Source organism: Scyliorhinus canicula, chromosome 18, assembly GCF_902713615.1.
Source record: "Scyliorhinus canicula chromosome 18, sScyCan1.1, whole genome shotgun sequence".
NCBI classification, from domain to species: Eukaryota; Metazoa; Chordata; class Chondrichthyes; order Carcharhiniformes; family Scyliorhinidae; genus Scyliorhinus; species Scyliorhinus canicula.
The window spans coordinates 59934082-59957268 of NC_052163.1; the positions used below are offsets into that span (position 1 = coordinate 59934082).

General features: G+C 45.5%; 1 protein-coding gene across 2 annotated transcripts in view; it reads left to right on the forward strand.

Moving 5' to 3' along the window:
- The window catches only part of LOC119952869 (myosin phosphatase Rho interacting protein), a 626433-nt gene that overhangs the window by 271065 nt on the left and 332181 nt on the right, over positions 1 to 23187 (forward strand). The gene's annotated exons all lie outside the window — the stretch shown is intronic.

Below are 23187 nucleotides of genomic sequence, written 5' to 3' on the forward strand. Positions count from 1 at the left end.
GGTTTCCTCCCACAGTCTAAAAATGTGCCATGCTAGGTTGCCCATTGGTGTCCAAAAATTTTAGGTGGGGATGGGGTGGGGGCATGGGCCAGGGTGGAGTGCCCCTTCTGAGGGTTTGGGGAAACTAGATGGGCCGAATGGCCAACTGTGCACCGTACGCGCAGCATGGCCGCACAGTGGTTGGCACTGTGACTTCACAGTGCCAGGGTCCCAGTTCGATTCCCGGCTAGGTCACTGTCTGTGCGGAGTCTGCACGTTCTCCACGTGTCTACGTGGGTTTCCTCTGGGTGCTCCGGTTTCCTCCCACTAGTCCGAAAGATGTGCTGTTAGGTAATTTAGACATTCTGAATTCTCCCGCTGTGTACCCAAACAGGTGCCGGAATATAGTGACTAGGGGCTTTTCACAGTAACTTCATTGCAATGTAAGCCTACTTGTGACAATAAAGATTATTATTATTATGTAGGGATTCAATGTTTCTGCCCATTTTGCTTTCTGTACATGATTTGACATGAAGTCTCACTTCCTGGTTTGGCCTCTGAATGCCCTGTCGGGAATTTGTCAATCTGGTTGAAGAGACATGTTGTTTCTTGCCCTGTTCACACAAGTCCCATATTCCATCTTGACGGTGCCACATTGCTTGTCTCTCTGATAAACTACAAATTGCACTGCAAAAACCCAAAGAAATTCAGTGCGTAATGTGAACCTTTTAAAATTTAAAGTACACAATTAATTTTTCTTTCCGATTTAAGGGACAATTTAGCATGCCCAATCCACCTGCCCTGCACATCTTTAGGTTGTGGGGGGGCAACCCACGCAGATTTGGGGAGAATGTGCAAACTCCACACAGACACTGACCCGGGGCCAGGACCGAAGCCGGAACCTCGGCACTGTGAGGCAGCAGTGCTAACCACTGAGCCACCATGCCACCCCAGTACTTAATGAATGGTGAGCGTGGTTTGTTTGCAATTTTGATGTGAAATCCAGACCATTTTTAAGCAAAACCTTGGGTTGGGGGATGGAAACATTTATTTCCTTATTTTTATTTTTGACTAAATGTATGGCAGCTCATTGTGTTGAATAGAAAACGCAGCTTCAGATTAATCCATATAGGATCATCAGAGAATGAATTACTTTAATATCAAAACAAAATACCGCGGACGCTGGAAGTATGAAATGAAAACCATAAAAGTTGGAATTATTCAGCAGGTCTGGCAACATCTATGGAGTGAACTAAACAACGTTAACTTCAGGTTTATGGCCTTTCAGCAGAACTGGAATAAATTTGAGGTGTAACAGGTCATCAACCTAAAATACTAACTCTCTTTCTGTCTCCACAATGCGGCCTGACCTGCTGAATAATTCCAGCATTTTCTGTTTTGATGAGTTTAAACAGTTCATTGGGCGGCATTTTGTTTGGCGGCGCGCCACAAAGAATATATGGTTGATTCATTTATCTATCATTTGTCTCATCTATATCTGAGCTGAAAGTCTAACATTGTTGATTCCAGCGTTTGACCACAAAAATCAAGGTTGATGCTCCAGTAGAATACTGGGAGAGTGTTGCACTGATGGGTGCTTTCTTTCATTATTAGTAATGGTAGTGCCAGAAAAACACACACCGCTTTTCATTATCGCCCAAAAACAGAAGTTGAGACTCTTGCTTTGAGCAATATTATAATTGAAGAGACAATGTCACTGCTGTATCCCTGACCTGCATGCAACCCCGAGATGGAATAGAGTCTTCTAATTTCTGCCCTGCAGTTTTAGCATCATAGAAGGATAGTGCTTCCTATAAACCAAAATATAAACTTGTGCATGAAGTATATGTGATAAGGTGCTGCAGGTTTTCATCCATTTGGCATCAACATTAATTCATCGACCAGTGACCATCTAGAACAAACATATATGCGTTTTGGTGTAGCAAATAAAGTTGAAGTTGAATTAGTCCTTCTGTACAAATAGATGCTTTGTTCCTTTGATTCTCTGTGACTTTTGAGTGGCTGTAAAGTACTTTGGGGTGTCTTGTGATAGTAAATGTGAGTTCGTTTGTACTTTTCCCCAGCTCGTATGGAAACTACCTTCAACCAACTAGACAATGACAAAACCTTTTAAGAAAAGGCAAAAGCAAATGGGAACCAGAACAAATAGATACTCTGGCATTAATGATTAAAATTAAGTCAGCATAAAGAATATAAATTGAAAAGTTGAAATCCATATCTCTAATGTCCTTGCATCAAAGCGCACAAAACAACTAGACAGCTGTTGACAAAATTTCTGCCAAAATTAATGTATAGTTTCTGGCGATTTGGTAAATCGAAATCCTGTTTGTATTGTAAGTGGTGGAAGTGATTCCTGCTATTTATCCATGAAAATGAGAAATCATTGCAAGTAGCCCATCCGTGCAAAAATGTTTGTTAGAAATGCATTTTTTCTGCTGACTGCTACGTTTGTGTCTCAATTTCAAAATGGAGCTATAAAAAAAATGACAACACTGTTCAATATTATTCAGGTCAGAATGGAATGTAACCACTAATGCAAGATAACCACTATGAGTCAGGAATTGGCAAATTCAATGCATCTGGTCACATGAATAGGGAACTAGTATGAGTAATAACTCACTGTTATAGTTGCTACAGGCTGTTCCATGTGCTTGTCACCCCTTTAAAAATAAAGTATAAAAATAAAATATGGGCAGCACAGTGATTAGCACTGCTGCCTCACAGCGCCAAGGCCACGTGTTTATTCCTGCCTTGGGTGACTGGCTGTGCTGAATTTGCACTTTCTCGGTGTCTATGTGGGTTTCCTCTGGATTCTCGTTGTGTAGATTAGGCGGGGCAGTGGAATTAGGTAGGGTGCTCTTTCAGAGGGACAGTGTGGACTTGATGGGCTGAATGGCTGTCTGTTGTGATTCTATGATTTTATACTTATTGCCTCCAAGGAGAGGTCTGTTGCAGGGCATATCCTCTTTTAGACAACAAGTCATATGGTGTGTCGTACTGCATGCTTTTTCGTTGCTATGCTTACAAGAACAGTCCCGGTACAATAACAACCCCAACCTTGCCTTCCAATGTTTCACATTATCATATGGCTCTTGATCACATTCTATATCCATTTCAGCCTATCCGGTGACACCAGCAAATATCTGTTGAAAAGCTCTGGTTGGATTTGAGTGCAGCAAATCTATTCATACACTGGTTGATTCATTTACCTATCATTTGTCTCCTCTGTCTCAGCTGAAAGCACATGAGTCTAATGTTGTTGATTCCAGGGCTTGACCACAAAATCAAGGTTGATACTCCAGTAGAATACTGGGAGAGTGTTGCGCTGATGGGTGCTTTCTTTCAGATGGAATGTTAGTCATAAAGAGTTTTACAGCACATGAGGTCCTTTGGCCCATCGTGTCTACACCAACCGTCATTCATTAATCCCATTTTCCAGCACTTGGTCCATAGCCTTGTAAGCTATGGGGTGCAAGTGCTGATCTAAATGCTTCTAAATGTTGAGGGCTCCTGCCTCTACCAAAACTATCTGCCCACTTATGTGAATGTAAAAGATCCCATGATACTACTTCAAAGAAAAGCACGGACGGAGGTGATCTGGCCATTGTTTAACTTTCAGTCAACTTCACAAAGCCTAATTATATCTGGTTATTCATTGCTGTTTGTGGGACCTTGCTGTAGTTACGTTTGTCATTCCGTTGTGCATGTTAAAATAGTGACTGAAGTACTTGTTTGTCTGTAAAGCAATTTCAGTCATCCACTGGTCATGAGGAGCACTATTATCAGTGCATATATTTCCCCAAAAGTATCTCCTTATTCAGGCAATTTTCTGGGATCTTCCTGGGAACAACCTTTTCGCTCACAAATGTTTTCAATGGCAGTTGGAGAGGATTAAAGACTCGCTTCTCAATGGCAACTTGCTAAACCATAATTCTGAACTTAAGACAGTGTGATTATGCTGGTTGTTCAAAGCCTTGTCGAGTTCATTGTTGGCCCTGCAGTCGACCTAGTTTCATTATCTTTTAACTTCCCTGCAGGTACATGATGTTACATGACTTTCATTGGTTATTGAGTGTGATTGCTAGAATCGTTAGTGTGCAGGATTCTCTGGGTGTCTGCGAGACTCATGTAAACTAAACGAATTACAGAGGTGGTCCTTCCAGGTATTGGAAATGAGTCACCTTACTGTAATTTGAAACATAAATTAGGCACGATCGCTCCATAAAGACCACATTGAGGTTAGGTTATTGTGCCAAAGCAGCAAAAAAAACAATTCTTCAGCAAACCCCCCCCCCCCCCCCCCCCCCCCCCCCCCCCCTCCCCCCCCGGATAATTCTTTAATTCAAGACCGTATTCATAGGGTGGTGCAGTGGTTAGCACTGCTGTGTCTCAGCGCCGAGGAGCTGGGTTCGATCACAGCGCCGAGGAGCTGGGTTCGATCCCAGCCCTGGGTCACTGTCCATGTGGAGATTGCACATTCTCCCTGTGGGTCTCACCCCCACAATCCAAAGATGTGCTGGGTAGGTGGACTGTCCACACTAAATTGACCCTTAATTGTAAAAAAATAATTGGGTACTTTTAATTTTTTTTAAAAAGACGGTATCCATACCAAGAGGCACACTGTAGCCTCCACCCATTGCTCTCTGCCTCTGCTGCTTTCCCATCGGTGATTTGGTGGAAACTTCCCACATGCCTACGATCCAGATTGGAACTACTCTAGAAAATGAGGGAATTGCAATGGGTCTGTATGTTTTGGAAATAATTGGTGAGAGCTGTTTGATTCCTAAATATAACTGCAGCTTAGTGAAGTAATACAATCATCAGGCTCGATTTAAAATGGGTCATCATATGTAGGAGAAGGCAGAGTTATATTTCAGAGCTATTTAGTGCTGCTTTAATACTAGACTTTATGGTTCTAAAATTGTACATTCGAGAGGAGCAGTTCAAGATGATTATACTACCACACATAATTGAGCTGTGCCTCGGATTGTTTAGCTGCATTAATATGTCTAGTTAAATCTCTCTATGGAAGAATATCATCAAAGGTTTCTTGAGTTCAATTTCAAGGGAAAAATCTCAGTACCTGGCAATGCCATTTGTCCTGCAGCTGCAGTGTTTTAAAAAAACCCTGTGATTTCAGAATGTAGCAAATACTTCTATTGGTATGTAAACAATTATCTTATTAGACCCTTATCTCAAGTATGTTACTCAGCTCTGCAGTGGGTACCTGCAATTACAAGAAATTCGAGTTGCAATTCTAGAAAGATCTAATGTTCTCGGGAGCATTACATCACGTGGTAGAGAGTCTATCACCTCATCAAGTTCATGGCACTCCAGGACCTGATGGCTCTTCTGCAGGGTTCCTGAATCCAGTGAGAAGCACGGAAATTAACTTTTCCTGATAAACCTAGACATTTTTGTAGCATTAGCAACATTTACTGATTTGTGACTATCTTGACTCTGAATCTGTTCCTTTCCCACAGAACGTAAATAATAGAAATCTCAACATCTATGTGCAAAACTAGGCCATTCACCCACTGTGTTGGTGCCTGCTCTTTTCGGGAGCAATCCAAAGCTAATTCAACTACCTGCTGTTTGAAATATGAATGAACTAGCCAGGAATATAAAAATTGATTGCAGAAGCTTTTACAAGTATATAAAAAGGCGAGGAGCTAAAGTAAAGATTGGAGTGGTGGAGAAATTGTCATGGGGCATGAGGAAATGGCAGAAGCATTGAACATCTATTTTGTCTGTCTTTGAAATAGAAGACACAATTACATATGGGAAATGGGTGAACAAGGGGCTACTGCAAGTGAGGTAGTTACGCAATTAATATCAACAGAGAGGGTGTATTGAAGAAACCTAAGCCCAGAATTTGGTAAATCCCCAGGCTCTGATGGCCTACATCCTCGAGCTCAAGAGAGGTGGCTGCAGAGATGGTAGATTCACTGGTTAGGATTTTCCAAAATTCCTTAGATTCTAGAATAGTCCCAGTGAATTGGAAATTAGCAAATATAATACCACTGTTCAAGAAAATCGGCAAGAGTGAAAACCAGGAAATTGTAGGCCAATTAGCCTGACATCTGTTGTCAGGAAAATGCGGGAATATGGAAACCGTAACACACTTAAATCATAGCATTATCAGACAAAAACAAAATGGTTTCACCAAAAGGAGATTGCATCAGACAAACTTGTTGGATTTTTAAAAATATATACTTATTAGAATTTTACATTTTAGAAGCAGATGCAACAAAGCTACAAAATAATACCTTACAGAAGGAGAGTGGGAGAAAAAAGGCTCAACATAGATGGGCACAAAATGGGCACAACTGGCTTGGTATAATCACTGGGCGAAATTGAATATACCTGTGACCTTACCAGAGACCGTGGGAAGAACAGGATAAATCATAAAAACATGACATGACAGGACCATGCACACACTTCTACACCATGCTGCTCGCAGCCAGATCTGATGCACACCAACAGGCATCAGCATCACAGGCATCAGCAACTCAGCCCAGCCATCTCTTTCAGATATCAGACCCAACTGCACCCACGCAAAAGCCAAGAACGGATGCATCATTCACAGCACCACAAAAAATTAAAGCAAGTCCACGAGAACACCATCTCGAAAGAAAAGCTGCACCCCAAAACGCAATCTAAATCCCATCCAGGCCTGGAATAGAACCAATATCGATCATAGCCAAAACAAAATGGAGGGGACCAGCAGCATGGCGTCCAAGTTGTTCACAGATCCAAGGCCTCCCATAGAAAACGGAGAGAGAAAGGGCCAGAGCTACTGGAACTGCCCCTCCGAATAATAAGAGCTCCGGACCCAGCCCAGGTCCTGACACATCACAGCACCTGTGGAGGAACCTTAAACCGAAGGGGAATACACTGCTCAACCAACAAGCAGACAATATGCCCCCAGGGAAAGAACAGGAAACCTATGAAGCCCAAAACCCTCAGCCCCAGGAAGAAAGGGGGCTGTCAAGACGCTCTGAGAGGACACCCTCACCTCCCCGGGGCATCAGGCAACTCACCTTTCCAACCAGGACTGTCCAGGAGATAAGCGAACACCACTGTAAAATGAACATTCAAGGTGGACCCGCTTCTAAATATCCAGAACACCAAAGCCCAGCTGGCCTCAACATGGTCAGGATTGAACTTCAGCACCAAGTAACTGAGGGAAAAAAGCAAGATCAAAGTGAGAGATGCCGAGGAATCCCAGAAGAGAGCAAGGACCATCGGAGCTAATCTCACTGATAACAGGGAGACTGCATCCAACCCAAAACCCAAACCTCTTGGGCAATTGTTCAACCTGAGCCAACCATCCCAGTCACGAGGGGTATCTCATAGAGGGAAAGACACTAGCTATTTAATGCAACAATCAGCCCATCCACGTTCCCACAGATGTGGGGATGGGTGGTCGGGTTTTTGAACTCCAACCACCCGGTCCCCAGGGACAACAAGGATACTGACCACAGTGCCAAGCCTGGCCTAGCCAGCACCACCTTTAAAAAGTAGCACAGGAACTTATGTTCCCAGGACCTCCCTCTCAACTCGAAACCTACACCCAGCCAAGTCTGCACCTATCCAGCCCTACCTAGGGCAAGGCATCGCAGAAAGAAACAATTATACTCCAGCCCTATCCAGGAAGGGATCTCAATCTGGATGGAGAAGAACAGTCACCCACCAACTGGGCGCTCTGGGAGGTTGGGGTGGCGGTCCTCATCTCGCAACCCCAAGAATCCCCACCCCGCCCAACTTCCTGTGTGTTTGGTGGTGGTATCACGCTGGAGTTGGCGAATATGGCGGCGGATTACAAAAGCTGGTGGGGTGAAATGTGAGAACGAGGGGTCGCTATCCTTGTTCTGGGAGGGAGGGGCGGGGGGCGAAGGTAGTGGCACGGTTCTGGGAGGGGGTGAGGGTAGTGGTGCGGGAGATGGACCGCACACTGTTGAGGGCTCTATCAACGACTGTAGGTGGGACATCACTGTTGAGGAAGAAGGAACAGATTTTCAAAGAACCATTGAGATGACCAACTTGAGCTGGTGTCTTTAGAGGAACGGGACATCACCAGTCAGTGCTTTGAAGCTCACCTGTCTGCCATTCAATTAAAAATCATGTCAAATCTTTGACCATGATGCGAGGAGAAAGAAAAAATGGTTGGCCACTATTTTTATCTGCGTGAGTGTGTAGAATCGACTCCAGTGGGACTTTTTTCTGTTTATGATAAAAGAAAAATTTATTATTGGAAAGGAGCGCACTCTGGGACTCGTTGGAGCTGTTGCTGTTTAAAGAAAGGGGCAGTTGGCAGCGCATGCGGGAAGCATGCGCTGGCGCTCGCGGCAGCCATTATTTAAAAAAATAACGGCAGTTAAGAGCGGTTGTGGCTGTTGACAGCAGTCAGTTGAACAAAGGCAGCGAAGAGGAAGGCAGCCGACGACCGGAGCAGAAGAAAAAAGCCAACTGCATGCGGAGGCTGGGCGAACAGCTCCGCAAAGCGAATAAAGTGCCAGCGGCTATAAAGAACAAGGTCATAAATAAATAAATAAAGAGCAGGAAGAAGAAAGAAAAAGCAAACAACCCAGAAAATATATCGGATGACCCAAGACTAAAAGAATTATGATTGACAAGAAGACCTGAAGGTCTTGCTACTGGCCCAATACATCGAAAGAAAAAGATCTGTTTTATTCTTTTTTTTAAATTTAATCTTTTAATTTTGAAAATAAACTTTATTTAAGTTAATATCCTGAAAGAAATGCTATTAATTCAAATTGTAAAGTTTACTTATTCTACTTAAAAAGCCTGGCCCATGTGTGGTGCTATTAAGTGATAAGTAAATGAAATCTTCTGGGAAGATATGGTTTATTCGGGTGATTAACTTGAAAAATTAGTTTGATCCGAATAGCACCCACCTAAGTCTGTCTAGGAGTTAGGGACAAGGGAGTCCGTGTGCAACACATAGAATTTCTCAACCCTTTTTGATGTAGGGAGAGATTTCTTAGTGATTTCTCGACACTTTGTGGTTTCGTGGAGAATTCTTGGTGGTAATAACTTCAATCAGGTGAAAGTGATGGAAGGGTGGAAACCTGGGAGACTGAGGTTGGAAGCCGTAGGGAGGAGGCATGCTCAGGTGGGAGCCTGCTCAATTGCAACTGCGCCAATGAAAGCAGAGCCCCATTCCAACTGCCAGGACTAAACAAGGATTTTAGCATTTTATCTCTGCTCTTTGTAAGAACACCGACCAAACACTTCTTGGGATATAGCAAAAACCACCCATGCACCCCAAGAAAAGGGAAATACAAAATGTGCAAGAGGGTGAAAAAATGGATTAAAAGATGATCAGAGCCGGTCCCATAAAGATTCCCACGCTTACATCCATTTATAAGTATTTTGAAGATGTAGCTGCTTGGGTAGGTAAAGAGAAACCAGTAAATGTCACATACTTGGATTTCCAAAAAGCATTCGAGAAGGTGCTACACAAAAGGTTAATAAACAAGATAAGGGCTCATGGAATTGAGGGTAATATATTAGCTGGATAGAAGATTAATGGACAGGAAACCACAAGTAGGGATAAATAGGGCATTTTGAAGTTGTCAGGCTGTGACTAGTGAGGTGCTGCAATGATCAGTGCTGGGGACTCGGCTATTTACAATTTATATTAATTACTTGGCTGAAGAGACCAAAGTAATATATCTAAATTTGTATAATGTGGGGGAAGTGAGGTTATTTACTTTGGTAAGAATGGACAAGCAGATCTTTCTTTGTAAAAGTGTGAAGGTCGTCAGTGTTGATATAATCGGAAGGATTTGGGTATATTTGCACAAGGAAAGTTAGCATACAAGTGCAGAAAGCAACCAGAAGGAAAATAGCATGTTGGCCTTTATTGGAAGGGAATTGGAGTACAAGAATTAGTAACTCTTGCTGCAATCCTACAGGACCTTGGTTAGACCACACTCTTGAGTACTGCGAATCATTCTCATCTTATTTAAGGGAAGGTGTTCTTGTATTAGAGGTGGTACAGCGAATATTCAAAAGATTGTTGCCTGGAATCAGAGGGTTGTCCTATGATGAGAGACTAAGTAAATTGGGCCTATAACCTCTGGAGGTTGGAAGAATGAGGGGTGATCTCATTGAAGCAGACAAGATTCTGAAGGGACTTGACAGTAGAAACTTGAGAGGCTGTTTCCCTTTGCTGAGGAATCTAGAACACAGGCACAGTCTAGGATTAAGGGGCAGATCAGTTAGGGCTCATAACGAGTCATTATTTCTTCATTCTCTAGGGTTTGTCGATATTTACAATTCTCTACCTCAGAAGGTTGTGGATGCTTTGTCTTTGAATAATTTAAGGCTGAGATGGACAGAAACCCCCAGGCTGCCGGCAAAACGGAGCATCCCGCCGGCGCAGAATCCAGCCCATGGTGTTTTAACATGTGTGCAGTTAAACATCAAATATCACAGGGTGTGCAGTTCCAGTTCTCGTTGATAAACTTGGCATAATAACTGAAATGGTGCGAGCTTAAACTGTGTTTGACCATTAGTTGCCCACTAAAGACAGCTGAAAAATGCTAGCTTATTCAACATAGATGAGTTTTTAAACAGTGTGCTGAGAAGTACTTCTCAACAACCTCTCTAATCCTAAAAAATACATTTTAGAAGTGTTTAGACTTATTCTCCCAAGACAACTAGTGCTGGAGATGTTTTTAATACTTGTGTTGTCGGTCTATTATCTCTCTCTATTAATACAAGCTGCATTTTCTAGTCTTTCTTTCATTTCTGTGCGGTTTAAGTATGATTTTAAAATCCTACTTGACATTTTCTGATATATACTCTCCTGGTTTGAGATTTTTTTCATTCTAGTTAATGTGGTGATATGCCTCTGGGCAATATCATAGATGGATGGTGTGCGACCTCCAACCAGCAGGTGGCAGTGCATACACCCCATGCGGTCTCTAGACCATGGTCATGCGATCAGTGACTTCCATATAAGTGGAGACATCCGGCCATCATCAGATGGTAGTAAGACATATGTGAATGGCCGGTGCTAGGTGTAGTTCCAGAGGAGTTGTAAGGACACTCCATGATAACATGCTCTGTAACAGATTGCTATCTTGACACACTAGGTTCAATAATAATCCTGGTTTTGGACAAGTCAGGGTATTTGGTGGATTCCTTGCAAGGTACAGAAGACCAAACTCAACATGGTACCATGAGTACTGAAGATTTAAAGATGGCAACGGCAGTGACAACGTTAGGCATTTGGCTTGAAGACTGATCTTTGGTGAACTGCAGCCTGAGGCAACCCAACGGGTTTAAAGATGCTGAAGCTCGTGATGGACGGGCTAAGAGCCCCCCACCAGCTTCAGATATCCGGTAATGTAGATGAGAACTGGTGGCTGTTCAAGCAGCAGTTCCAACTTTATGTTTTAGCCCTAGGCTTACAGGCCCAGCCTGATGAAAGGTCAATCGGTTGTTGCTAATGTTGGCAATAACTCGATTGAGTTCGATAATGAGGAGGATTGCAACAAATATGATGTAGTTGTGAGGCACTTTGATAAACATTGCTCCCTTAAAAAGGATGATACCTTTGAGCGATACATGTTCGGTATGCGTACCCAAAAACCTGGCAGATCATTTGACGGTTTTGTCACTGACTTGAGGCTGAAGGCCAGTCATGCAATTTCAACAACCTGAAATCTCCGTTAATTTGTGACCAAATTGTCTTTGATGGAGCTGATGATGAGATTCAGGAACAATTATTGCGGGAAGAAGATTTGGTGCTGGAACAGGCAGTGAAGATTTGCTAGGCGAGCAAGATAGCTGCCAAGAGAATAGGCGCACACTGCTCGAAAGATTTTGGCGCCAACTTGGAAGAAGAAGCCAATGCCATTAGTGCTGTGACGCACGCCATGAAGAAACGTGGTCTCAGTGCGGGCAGTCATTTTATGTGGCCGACAGAAGAAGCCGCCGCCATCTTGTGCCAAAAGTGTGGCACTCGACATGCCCCACGGCAATGTCCGGCCTTTGGAAAAATTTGTTCCGGGTGTGGCCAGGGTCCCTGGCGCTGTGAAGCAACAATGCTAACCGCTGTGCTATTGTGCTGCCTTGCTCAAAACATCTGCAAGCCTACACTCTAAAGCTTGTCAAAACGTTGTTGTCAGTGAAATGAGCAGTGAATGTTGTTCATTTGCCGCTGACCACAAACTCTGAGGCGCTGTCAGCACAATTGTCGCTTCGGTTAGATGGCATCATTGGTCACCTTATGATTCCTTCTCCTTAAAACCAACGAGAAACAGTACAATGACTGGTGTTACGCAGCTAGGGGGGCCCTAGCTTTGGGGGGAGGGGGGGGGGGGGGGGGGGAGAGGAGGGGAGTGGAGGAGGAAGGAGGGAGGGGGGGGGGAGGAGGGATTCTGGGTTGCTGCTGGAATGGCCAACAAGGAGCTGGAGCGTGCAGAGGGGGTCAGGATGGGGCTCTGTCGCTGTGGGGGGTGCGGGCATGTGGCGGATTACAGAAGGCTGATGGCTAGTCGACGGGGAGGGGGCAGGTGGCCCTCCGATCCGGCTGATCACCTGGAATGTGAGGGGACTGAATGGGCCGGTCAAACGGTCCCACGTGTTCGCGCACCTGAGGGGGCTGATGCTTCCGGCGACGCACCTGAAGGTGGGGGATCAGGTTAGGTTGAGGAAGGGGTGGGTGGGCCAAGTGTTTCATTCGGGGCTGGATGCAAAAAACCGGGGGGGGGGGGGGGTGGCGATCCTGGTGGGGAAGAGGGTGTTGTTTGAGGCGCTGAGTGTGGTGGCAAACAGCGGCGGGAGGTACGTGATGGTGAACGGCAAGCTGCAAGGGGAGCGGGTGGTGCTGGTCAATGTATATGCCCCGAATTGGGATGATGCGGGTTTCATGCAGCGCATTTTGGGCCGGATTCCAGATTTGGAGATGGGGGTCCTGATAATGGGGGGGGATTTCAACACGGTGCTGGATCGGCCACTGGATCGATCCAGTTCCAGGACAGGTAGGAGGCCGGCGGCGGCTAAGGTGCTGAGGGGGTTTATGGACCAGATGGGAGGGGTGGATCCTTGGAGGTTCGCGAGGCCGAGGGCCAGGGAATTTTCATACTTCTCCCATGTGCAAAAGGCCTACTCCCGGATCGATTTCTTTGTTTTGAGTAGGGCGCTGATTGCGGGGGTAGTAGACGCTGAGTACTCGGCGATAGCCATTTCTGACCATGCCCCGCATTGGGTGGACCCCGAGCTGGGGGAGGAGAAGGACCAGCGCCCGTTGTGGCGCTTGGAGGTGGGGCTGCTGGCGGACTAGGATGTGAGGGGGCGGGTTCGAGGATGCATCGAAAGGTACCTGGAGGCCAATGATAATGGGGAGGTCTGGGAGGCGCTTAAGGCGGTGGTTCGGGGGGAGTTGATCTCCATTCGGGCCCACAGGGAAAGAGGGGAGCAGAGAGAAATGGAGAGGTTGGTGGGGGAGAGAGTGAGGGTGGACAGGAGGTACGCGGAGGCCCCGGAGGAGAGATTGCTGAGGGAGCGGCGCAGCCTTCGGGCTGAGTTCAACTTGTTGACCACCAGAAAGGCGGAGGCTCAATGGAGAAAGGCTCGGGGTGCGGTGTACGAGTATGGGGAGAAGGCGAGTAGGATGCTCGCCAGGGATGCGGCTAGGGAGATTGGTGGAGTTAAGGACCGGGGAGGAAATGTGGTGCGGAGGGGGGTAAGACATTAATGGGGTCTTCAGGGACTTTTATGAGAGACTATATCGGTCCGAACCTCCGGCGGAGAAGGGGGGGGGATGGGGCGCTTTTTGGACCGGCTGAGATTCCCGAGGGTGGAGGAGGGACGGGTGGAGGTTCTGGGGGTGCCAGTTGAGCTTGAGGAGCTGGTTAAAGGGATAGGGAACATGCAGTCGGGGAAGGCGCCGGGGCTGGATGGGTTCCCGGTTGAATTTTACAAGGCGTATGCAGACCTTCTGGGCCCCCTGTTGGTTAGGACCTTCAATGAGGCGAGGAGGGGAGGGGGGGGGGGGGGGGGGGGGTGCTTTGCCCCATACGATGTCTCGGGCGCTGATCTCCTTGATCCTTAAGCGAGACAAGGATCCCCTGCAGTGTGGGTCATACAGGCCGATCTCACTCCTGAATGTGGACGCCAAGTTGTTGGCAAAGATCTTAGCCACGAGGATAGAAGATTGTGTGCCGCAGGTTATCCACGAGGATCAAACTGGGTTTGTGAAGGGGAGGCAGCTGAACACTAATATACGGAGGCTCTTGAATGTTATGATGCCGGCAGTGGAAGGGGAGGCGGAGATAGTGGTGGCGCTAGATGCGGAGAAGGCCTTTGATAGGGTCGAGTGGGGTTACTTGTGGGAGGTGCTGGAAAGGTTCGGGTTTGGGGAGGGGTTTGTCAGTTGGGTGAGGCATTGTATGAGGCCCCGATGGTGAGTGTGGCCACGAATAAGAGGAGGTTGGAGTATTTTCGACTATACCGAGGGACGAGGCAGGGGTGTCCCTCGGTATAGTCTCATTGTCCCCTACTTTTTGTGCTGGCAATTGAACCCCTGGCTATGGCGCTGAAGGAGTCGGGGGATTGGAGGGGGCTGGTCAGGGGTGGGGTGGAGCACTGAGTGTTGCTCCATGCGGACGACCTATTGTTGTATGTGGCGGACCTGGTGGGGGGAATGCCGGTGGTGATGGGGATTCTCTGGGAATTTGGGGATTTCTCAGGGTACAAGCTTAACTTTGGGAAAGGCGAGCTGTTTGTGGTACACCCGGGGGACCAGGAGGGGGGGATTGGGAGGCTCCCACTGAAAAGGGCAGAGAGGAGCTTCAGGTACTTGGGGGTTCAGGTGGCCAGGAGCTGGGGGGGCCTTGCATAAGCTAAACCTCACAAGGCTGGTGGAGCAAATGGAGGAGGAGTTTAAGAGGTGGGACATGCTGCCGCTGACTTTGGCGGGTAGGGTGCAGTCAGTCAGGATGACGGTGCTCCCGCGGTTTCTGTTCCTGTTCCAGTGCCTCCCCATCCTTATCCCGAAGGCCTTTTTCAGGCGGGTTAACAGGAGCATTACGGCGTTTGTGTGGGCACACGGGACTCCAAGGGTGAGACGGGTGTTCTTGGAGTGGGGCAGGGATGGGGGGCTGGCGTTGCCCAACCTCTGTGGGTATTATTGGGCTGCCAACACAGCGATGGTGCGTAAGTGGGTAATGGGACGGGGAGGGGGCAGCACGGAAGAGGATGGAGATGGCATCCTGTGTGGGCATGAGCCTGGAAGCGCTGGTAACGGCGGCGCTGCCGTTCCCTCCAACGAGGTATACCACGAGCCCGGTGGTGGCAGCTACCCTCAAGATTTTGGGGCAATGGAGGCGGCACAGAGGGGCGGTGGGGGCCTCGATGGGGTCCCTGATACGGGCGAACCACCGGTTTGTTCCGGGGAGAATTGATGGCGGGTTCCTGAGTTGGCACAGGGCAGGTGATGAGGAATAGGGAGAGAGAGCAATTAAACACGTGGCTGCAGGGATGGTGCAGGCGGGAGGGATTCAGATTTCTGGATAACTGGGGCTCTTTCTGGGGAAGGTGGGACCTCTATAGACAGGATGGTCTACATCTGAACCTGAGGGGCACCAATATCCTGGGGGTGAGATTTGTTAGTGCTCTTTGGGGGGGTTTAAACTAATTCAGTAGGGGCATGGGAACCTGGATTGTAATTTTGGGGTACGGGAGATTGAGAGTATAGAGGTCAGGAGCACAAATTTGACTTCGCAGGAGGGTGCCAGTGTTCAGGTACGTGGTTTGAAGTGTGTCTACTTCAATGCCAGGAGTATACGAAATAAGGTAGGGGAACTGGCAGCATGGGTTGGTACCTGGGACTTCGATGTTGTGGCCATTTCAGAGACATGGATAGAGCAGGGACAGGAATGGTTGTTGCAGGTTCCGGGGTTTAGGTGTTTTAGTAAGCTCAGAGAAGGGGGCAAAAGAGGGGGAGGTGTGGCGCTGCTAGTCAAGGACAGTATTACGGTGGCGGAAAGGATGCTAGATGGGGACTCTTCCGAGGTAGTATGGGCTGAGGTTAGAAACAGGAAAGGAGAGGTCACCCTGTTGGGAGTTTTCTATAGGCCACCTAATAGTTCTAGGGATGTAGAGGAAAGGATGGCGAAGATGATTCTGGAAAAGAGCGAAAGTAACAGGGTAGTTGTTATGGGAGACTTTAACTTTCCAAATATTGACTGGAAAAGATATAGTTCGAGTACATTAGATGGGTCGTTCTTTGTACAATGTGTGCAGGAGGGTTTCCTGACACAATATGTTGACAGGCCAACAAGAGGCGAGGCCACATTGGATTTGGTTTTGGGTAATGAACCAGGCCAGGTGTTAGATCTGGAGGTAGGTGAGCACTTTGGAAACAGTGACCACAATTCGGTGACCTTTACGTTAGTGATGGAAAGGGATAAGTATACCCCGCAGGGCAAGAGTTATAGCTGGGGAAGGGCAATTATGATGCCATTAGACATGACTTAGGATGTGTAGGTTGGAGAAGTAGGCTGCAAGGGTTGGGCATACTGGATATGTGGAGCTTGTTCAAGGAACAGCTATTGCATGTTCTTGATAAGTACGTACCAGTCAGGCAGGGAGGAAGGGGTCGAGCGAGGGAACCGTGGTTTACCAAAGAAGTGGAATCTCTTGTTAAGAGGAAGAAGGAGGCCTATGTGAAGATGAGGCGTGAAGTTTCAGTTGGGGCGCTTGATAGTTACAAGGAAGCGAGGAAGGATCTAAAGAGAGAGCTGAGACGAGCAAGGAGGGGACATGAGAAGTCTTTGGCAGGTAGGATCAAGGAAAACCCAAAAGCTTTCTATAGGTATGTCAGGAATAAAAGAATGACTAGGGTAAGAGTAGGGCCAGTCAAGGACAGTGGTGGGAAGTTGTGTGTGGAGGCTGAGGAGATAAGCGAGATACTAAATGAATACTTTTCGTCAGTATTCACTCAGGAAAAAGATAATGTTGTGGAGGAGAATGCTGAGACCCAGGCTATTAGAATAGATGGCATTTAGGTGCGTAGGGAAGAAGTGTTGGCAATTCTGGACAAGGTGAAAATAGATAAGTCCCCGGGGCCTGATGGGATTTATCCTAGGATTCTCTGGGAAGCCAGGGAAGAGATTGCTGAGCCTTTGGCTTTGATTTTTAGGTCATCATTGGCTACAGGAATAGTGCCAGAGGACTGGAGGATAGCAAATGTGGTCCCTTTGTTCAAGAAGGGGAGTAGAGGTAACCCCGGTAACTATAGGCCGGTGAGCCTAACGTCTGTGGTGGGTAAAGTCTTGGAGAGGATTATAAAAGATACGATTTATAATCATCTAGATAGGAATAATATGATTAGGGATAGTCAGCATGGTTTGTAAAGGGTAGGTCATGCCTCACAAACCTTATCGAGTTCTTTGAGAAGGTGACTGAACAGGCAGACGAGGGTAGAGCAGTTGATGTGGTGTATATGGATTTCAGTAAAGCGTTTGATAAGGTTCCCCACGGTCGTCTATTGCAGAAAATACGGAGGCTGGGGATTGAGGGTGATTTAGAGATGTGGATCAGAAATTGGCTAGTTGAAAGAAGACAGAGAGTGGTAGTTGATGGGAAATGTTCAGAATGGAGTTCAGTTACGAGTGGCGTACCACAAGGATGTGTTCTGGGGCCGTTGCTGTTTGTCATTTTTATAAATGACCTAGAGGAGGGCGCAGAAGGATGGGTGAGTAAATTTGCAGACAACACTAAAGTCGGTGGAGTTGTAGACAGTGCGGAAGGATGTTGCAGGTTACAGAGGGACATAGATAAGCTGCAGAGCTGGGCTGAGAGGTGGCAAATGGAGTTTAATGTGGAGAAGTGTGAGGTGATTCACTTTGGAAAGAATAACAGGAATGCGGAATATTTGGCTAATGGTAAAATTCTTGGTTGTGTGGATGAGCAGAGGGATCTCGGTGTCCATGTACATAGATCCCTGAAAGTTGCCACCCAGGTTGATAGGGTTGTGAAGAAGGCCTATGGTGTGTTGGCCTTTATTGGTAGAGGGATTGAGTTCTGGAGCCATGAGGTCATGTTGCAGTTGTACAAAACTCTGGTACGGCCGCATTTGGAGTATTGCGTACAGTTCTGGTCGCCTCATTATAGGAAGGACGTGGAAGCTTTGGAACGGGTGCAGAGGAGATTTACCAGGATGTTGCCTGGTATGGAGGGAAAATCTTATGAGGAAAGGCTGATGGACTTGAGGTTGTTTTCGTCAGAGAGAAGAAGGTTAAGAGGTGACTTAATAGAGGCATACAAAATGATCAGAGGGTTAGATAGGGTGGACAGCGAGAGCCTTCTCCCGCGGATGGAGGTGGCTAGCACGAGGGGACATAGCCTTAAATTGAGGGGTAATAGATATAGGACAGAAGTCAGAGGTGGGTTTTTTACGCAAAGAGTGGTGAGGCCGTGGAATGCCCTACCTGCAACAGTAGTGAACTCGCCAACATTGAGGGCATTTAAAAGTTTATTGGATAAGCATATGGATGATAAGGGCATAGTGTAGGTTAGATGGCCTTTAGTTTTTTTCCATGTCGGTGCAACATCGTGGGCCGAAGGGCCTGTACTGCGCTGTATCGTTCTATGTTCTATGTTCTAGGTGTCAGGAGGCTGGGGGACCTGTTCATAGACGGGAAGTTTGCGAGCCTGGGTGAGCTGGAGGGGAAGTTTGGGCTCCCCCCGGGGAGCACCTTTTAGGTACATGCAAGTAAGGGCGTTTGTCAAGCGGCAGGTGGCGGGGTTCCCTCTGCTGCCGCCGCGTGGGGTTCAGGACAGGGTGCTCTCGGGGGTATGGGTTGGAGAGGGGAGGATTTTGGAAGTGTACCAGGTGATGCAGGCGGTAGATGAGGCCTCGTTGGAGGAGCTGAAAGATAAATGGGAGGAGGAGCTGGGTGAGGAGATTGAGGAGGGGACGTGGGCGGATGCCCTAGAAAGGGTGAACTCCTCCTCTTCGTGTGCGAGGCTTAGCCTCATACAGTTTAAGGTGCTGCATAGGGCTCATATGACCGGGACAAGATGAGCCGTTTTTTTGGGACCGAGGACAGGTGTATTAGGTGCTATGGGAACCCAGCAAACCATGTCCACATGTTCTGGGCATGCCCAGCGCTGGGGGTATTTTGGAAGGGTGTAGCAAGGATGGTATCGAGGGTGGTAGGATCCAGGGTCAAACCAGGCTGGGGACTCGCAATATTTCGGGTTGCAGTGGAGCCGGGAGTGCAGGAGGCGAAAGAGGCCGGGTTCTGGCCTTTGCGTCCCTAGTAGCCCGGCGATGGATTCTTCTTCAGTGGAAGGATGTGAGGCCCCCGAGCGTGGAGGCCTGGGTCAACGATATGGCGGGGTTTATTAAATTGGAGAGGGTAAAATTTGCCCTAACTGGGTCAGTGCAGTGGTTTTTCAGGAGATGGCAACCATTCCTAGATCTCCTGGCAGAACGGTAAAAACAAAAGGTCAGCAGCAGCAGCAACCGGGGGGGGGGATTGTCTCTTTGTTTTTGTTTTGGGTTGAATATCTGTTTTTTTGCCAACGACGGGTGTTAATTTATTGTTTCTCTTTTTTGTATTTACTGGGGGGGGGGGGGGGGGGGGGGGTGTTCTGTTCTTTTTGTTCTTAGAATTTTCTGTTATTGTTTTCTTTTTTGTGAAAATTTGAATAAAAATTATTTTATTTCTTTTAAAAACCAATGAGAAACATTCTGGATTTGGGTTGCATGGAAATGAAGTTTATTATGGCTCTGAACAGTTTCTGCCAAAAATATATTTGGATAAAGAAGTTACTTTGTACCATTGTTTGACTGTCATTACTAATTGAGGATGCCATTTTTCCACGTGGATATTTTGAGTTTTAAGTTATGTTGTGAATAAAACAACTTTAAAAATTCTCTCTTTCTTTGTTTTAAGTTCTCAAAAGACCAAAATCATGCTAAATCGATAGTTAAGTGATATTGCACTGCTACCATCGTACAAGGAAAAGCCCTGGGCTGCTTAAAGGTCATTCCACAACTGTGTGCTCTTGATTGATTGTAATTGCAGGACAGTCATTTGAAGTAATCCTCAAATGTTTATTAAGCATTACTGTCTAGATTTGACTGCTACACACACTGCCTTTGACAGTTCTCCCTTGACAGTCGCCACTTTGGCTATATCTGTAGACCCTATGATGCTCCATTCATTCCCTGCAACCTCAGAATTCATGAGTCGGATTTTAGGGATCAATGATATTCCTAGCTGTTTAGTTCCATTTTTACTTGCATCTTGGACATTTATAGTTGGAACTTTTTGAGCATTTCTGCCTATCTACAATATTCCACTGACTGTTGTGTGCAACTACTTTTGATCATTCCCAGAAGCTAGCCTTTGTTGGGATCACCCAAAAAGGACATCAAAATCAGCTCATTGCTATTTACACAGTGTTATAAAAAGTCTACATGGTTGCCCGTGTAACAATAGGCACTGAATTTCAAAAGTAATTAGTTGCGCACAGCACTCTGCAATGTTTTAATAGTGTGAACAAGGTGCTATTTAAATTCAAATATACAGTTGGAACTGAGCTGCCACAGCCCCAGACTTGTTTCCATTGAATCCGAGTAGCTGTTGCACCCATCATTCTGGGGCATTTAAATGCAAGTTCCTGAGGTGAAAGTGCAGCAGTGTAAACCATTTATTTGCATGTATACTGGGTGTGCGTGCTGTATGGGTGTGGTATCAACATACATAGTCTTGTAGATTATACTTTAGGTAGCAGGTTCCTATCAAAAAAAAACAAATATTTAAAAATTGGTTTGATTTCATTGTGTTGCCTTTGATGGAGTGGTTAACACACTTTTCACCCAGGGCTTCTGTGAATTTTCAGGTTATTTGCAAACTCCCAACTTTTTCAAAATCCATTTTTCGATTTAATGAAAAATTATTTTATTATTATTATTATTATTATTATTATTTATTTTTGCAACCTTTTTTATTTGAAATCTCCTTGCTGAACTTATAGTCGATCCTACATTTACAACATGACAATTCCATTAAAGAAAAAAAAATTCAAGAAAAATATGGTACTGAAGCTTTTGGAAGATTGAGACTCCTATTCAATTTTCCATATGAGCATATTTTTCTAAAATTCTATATTCTACTTTTGAATATGTCATAAAAACAAGACTTTGATTCCTACATAGAATCTAGAAACAAACCTATTTTTGAAAGCATTTTGATGCATGCAGAACGTGTAACAATGTTTGCAGAATATGTGAATGAATGGAGTGAATTTTAAGCGTCACACATAAGCTGCTGAAATATTTCATTTTGTTGTTTGCAAATTGCTCATCTGTGTTACTACTTGATGCACGATCAACCACTACTGAAGCGAGATTGTAGTCCAATTGAAGGCTTTAATGAGCAAGTAGTTACCCCAGCAGCTCCGGTACAGAATGACTACTGTGGCGGAACCAGCAGGCAGGTTTTACCACTCGTACTACAGTATAAGGTACATCCCACCTAGGTACCGCGATACCCCTAATATAGCCTACCACATTACTAAGTAACTCAACAAACTACCAAGTATTTTAGATTCTGTAATGGGAATTTTCAGTTTGTTTGCCACTTTTCTGTGGTCTGAATTTGCTGCTAACGATGAATTGTGTTGTTTGTGGATGCTGTGGCTCTGTGAAAGCGGTCCTTATGTTGATGAATTAGCCTCCAGGCCCTAGGCCACAGTTGCTACACTTACTGCCTATCTGCAGTAATCGAAAAATACAGATTCTGGATGTGGTGTATGATGCAGAAATTATTCTGGGAGAGAGGGTCACAATTGTGGGTATGAAAAGACTTCATTGAGGAATTATTATTTTTTGTCTTTTATGACTATATTTACTTGAGTTTACTTTTCCATATCCGCATGCACACTCCCATCAAAGGTTTGGTACAGTCAAACTCTGACTAATCCAGTTGGTCGCACATTTATACATAGACCCACTATCAACGTTTTAAATTGACACAAGCATTTCAACCTGTTTGTGAGCTTTGCCAGCATTTTGCAGAAAAATATCTTTCTCACTGGGACTGGAGGTTGTTGGTAACACTCACTTCTTATCTGGAAGGCTGAGCCTGAGCTGTCCAAATAGATTCCACTCACACATTTGTGCCCAAAATTAAACAAATTAAAAGAGATATTGGTTTCAGATGGTCACAATTACAAGCGTGTTTATTCACTACTTTTCCCCCTAAAAATTATATATAAGCTCCTGAAATAAGGCTTTTGAAAATATCTTTATTTACTTTTCACAGAAGAACTTTCTGGAACATGCCTTACATCAAAGGTTTATTTGAATGTTGGCTGCAGCTGCTTTTCTGAGATAAGGTGGATGTTCCCTGGTGTGAATATATTAAACTTTTTTTTATTACTCGCACCACTAATTCTAGAATTGCCAAAAATTAGAAACAAAATATGGAGTGGGGTTTGACTTGTAATTTATTTTGACGTATTCAGAAAAAGATATGCTGGGGTTTGTACAAGGGATTATAGTAAACTTCAAATAAATCTGTATCAAATGTCCTCGGGGATGGGCAATAAATGCTGGCCCAACTAGCAACGCCTACATCCCATGAACAATTTTTAAAAAAATATCCTCTGTGGTGAAGGACTTCACACTCCCATAGAAAATCACTTCATGACATTAACACTCCACTAAATTTCAAATCACTAATATTGATAAGTATTTTATGTCTTGAAAAATTTTGGAAAATATTTAAACCCATAGTAAGTGCATTTGAAGGTATTGGTTTCTCACAAGCCACAGTCGCTGATGCGCTATTCTCTGGAGAAACATTAGCCACCGTTTCCGTTTGAACCTTCTAGCAACCTGCTTTGAAATGTCTGACTTCTTGATGATGGGTAGGTGTTTATCTTTTCCATTAATTATGATCCTCTATGTTGTCTTTGAACACTTTGGGAGTATCAGCTGTTTCATTTCTGCCACCCCACCACTATAGTTAGTCTTGGTCACTACCTCTCCAGCTTCTGTGTGGGTTTGCAAATGGAGGCTGGCTGCTACTTGGGTGTTTGAAGTAAAAATGAAATGAAAATTGCTCATTGTCACAAGTAGGCTTACTAAGAAGTTACTATGAAAAGCCCCTCGTCGCCACATTC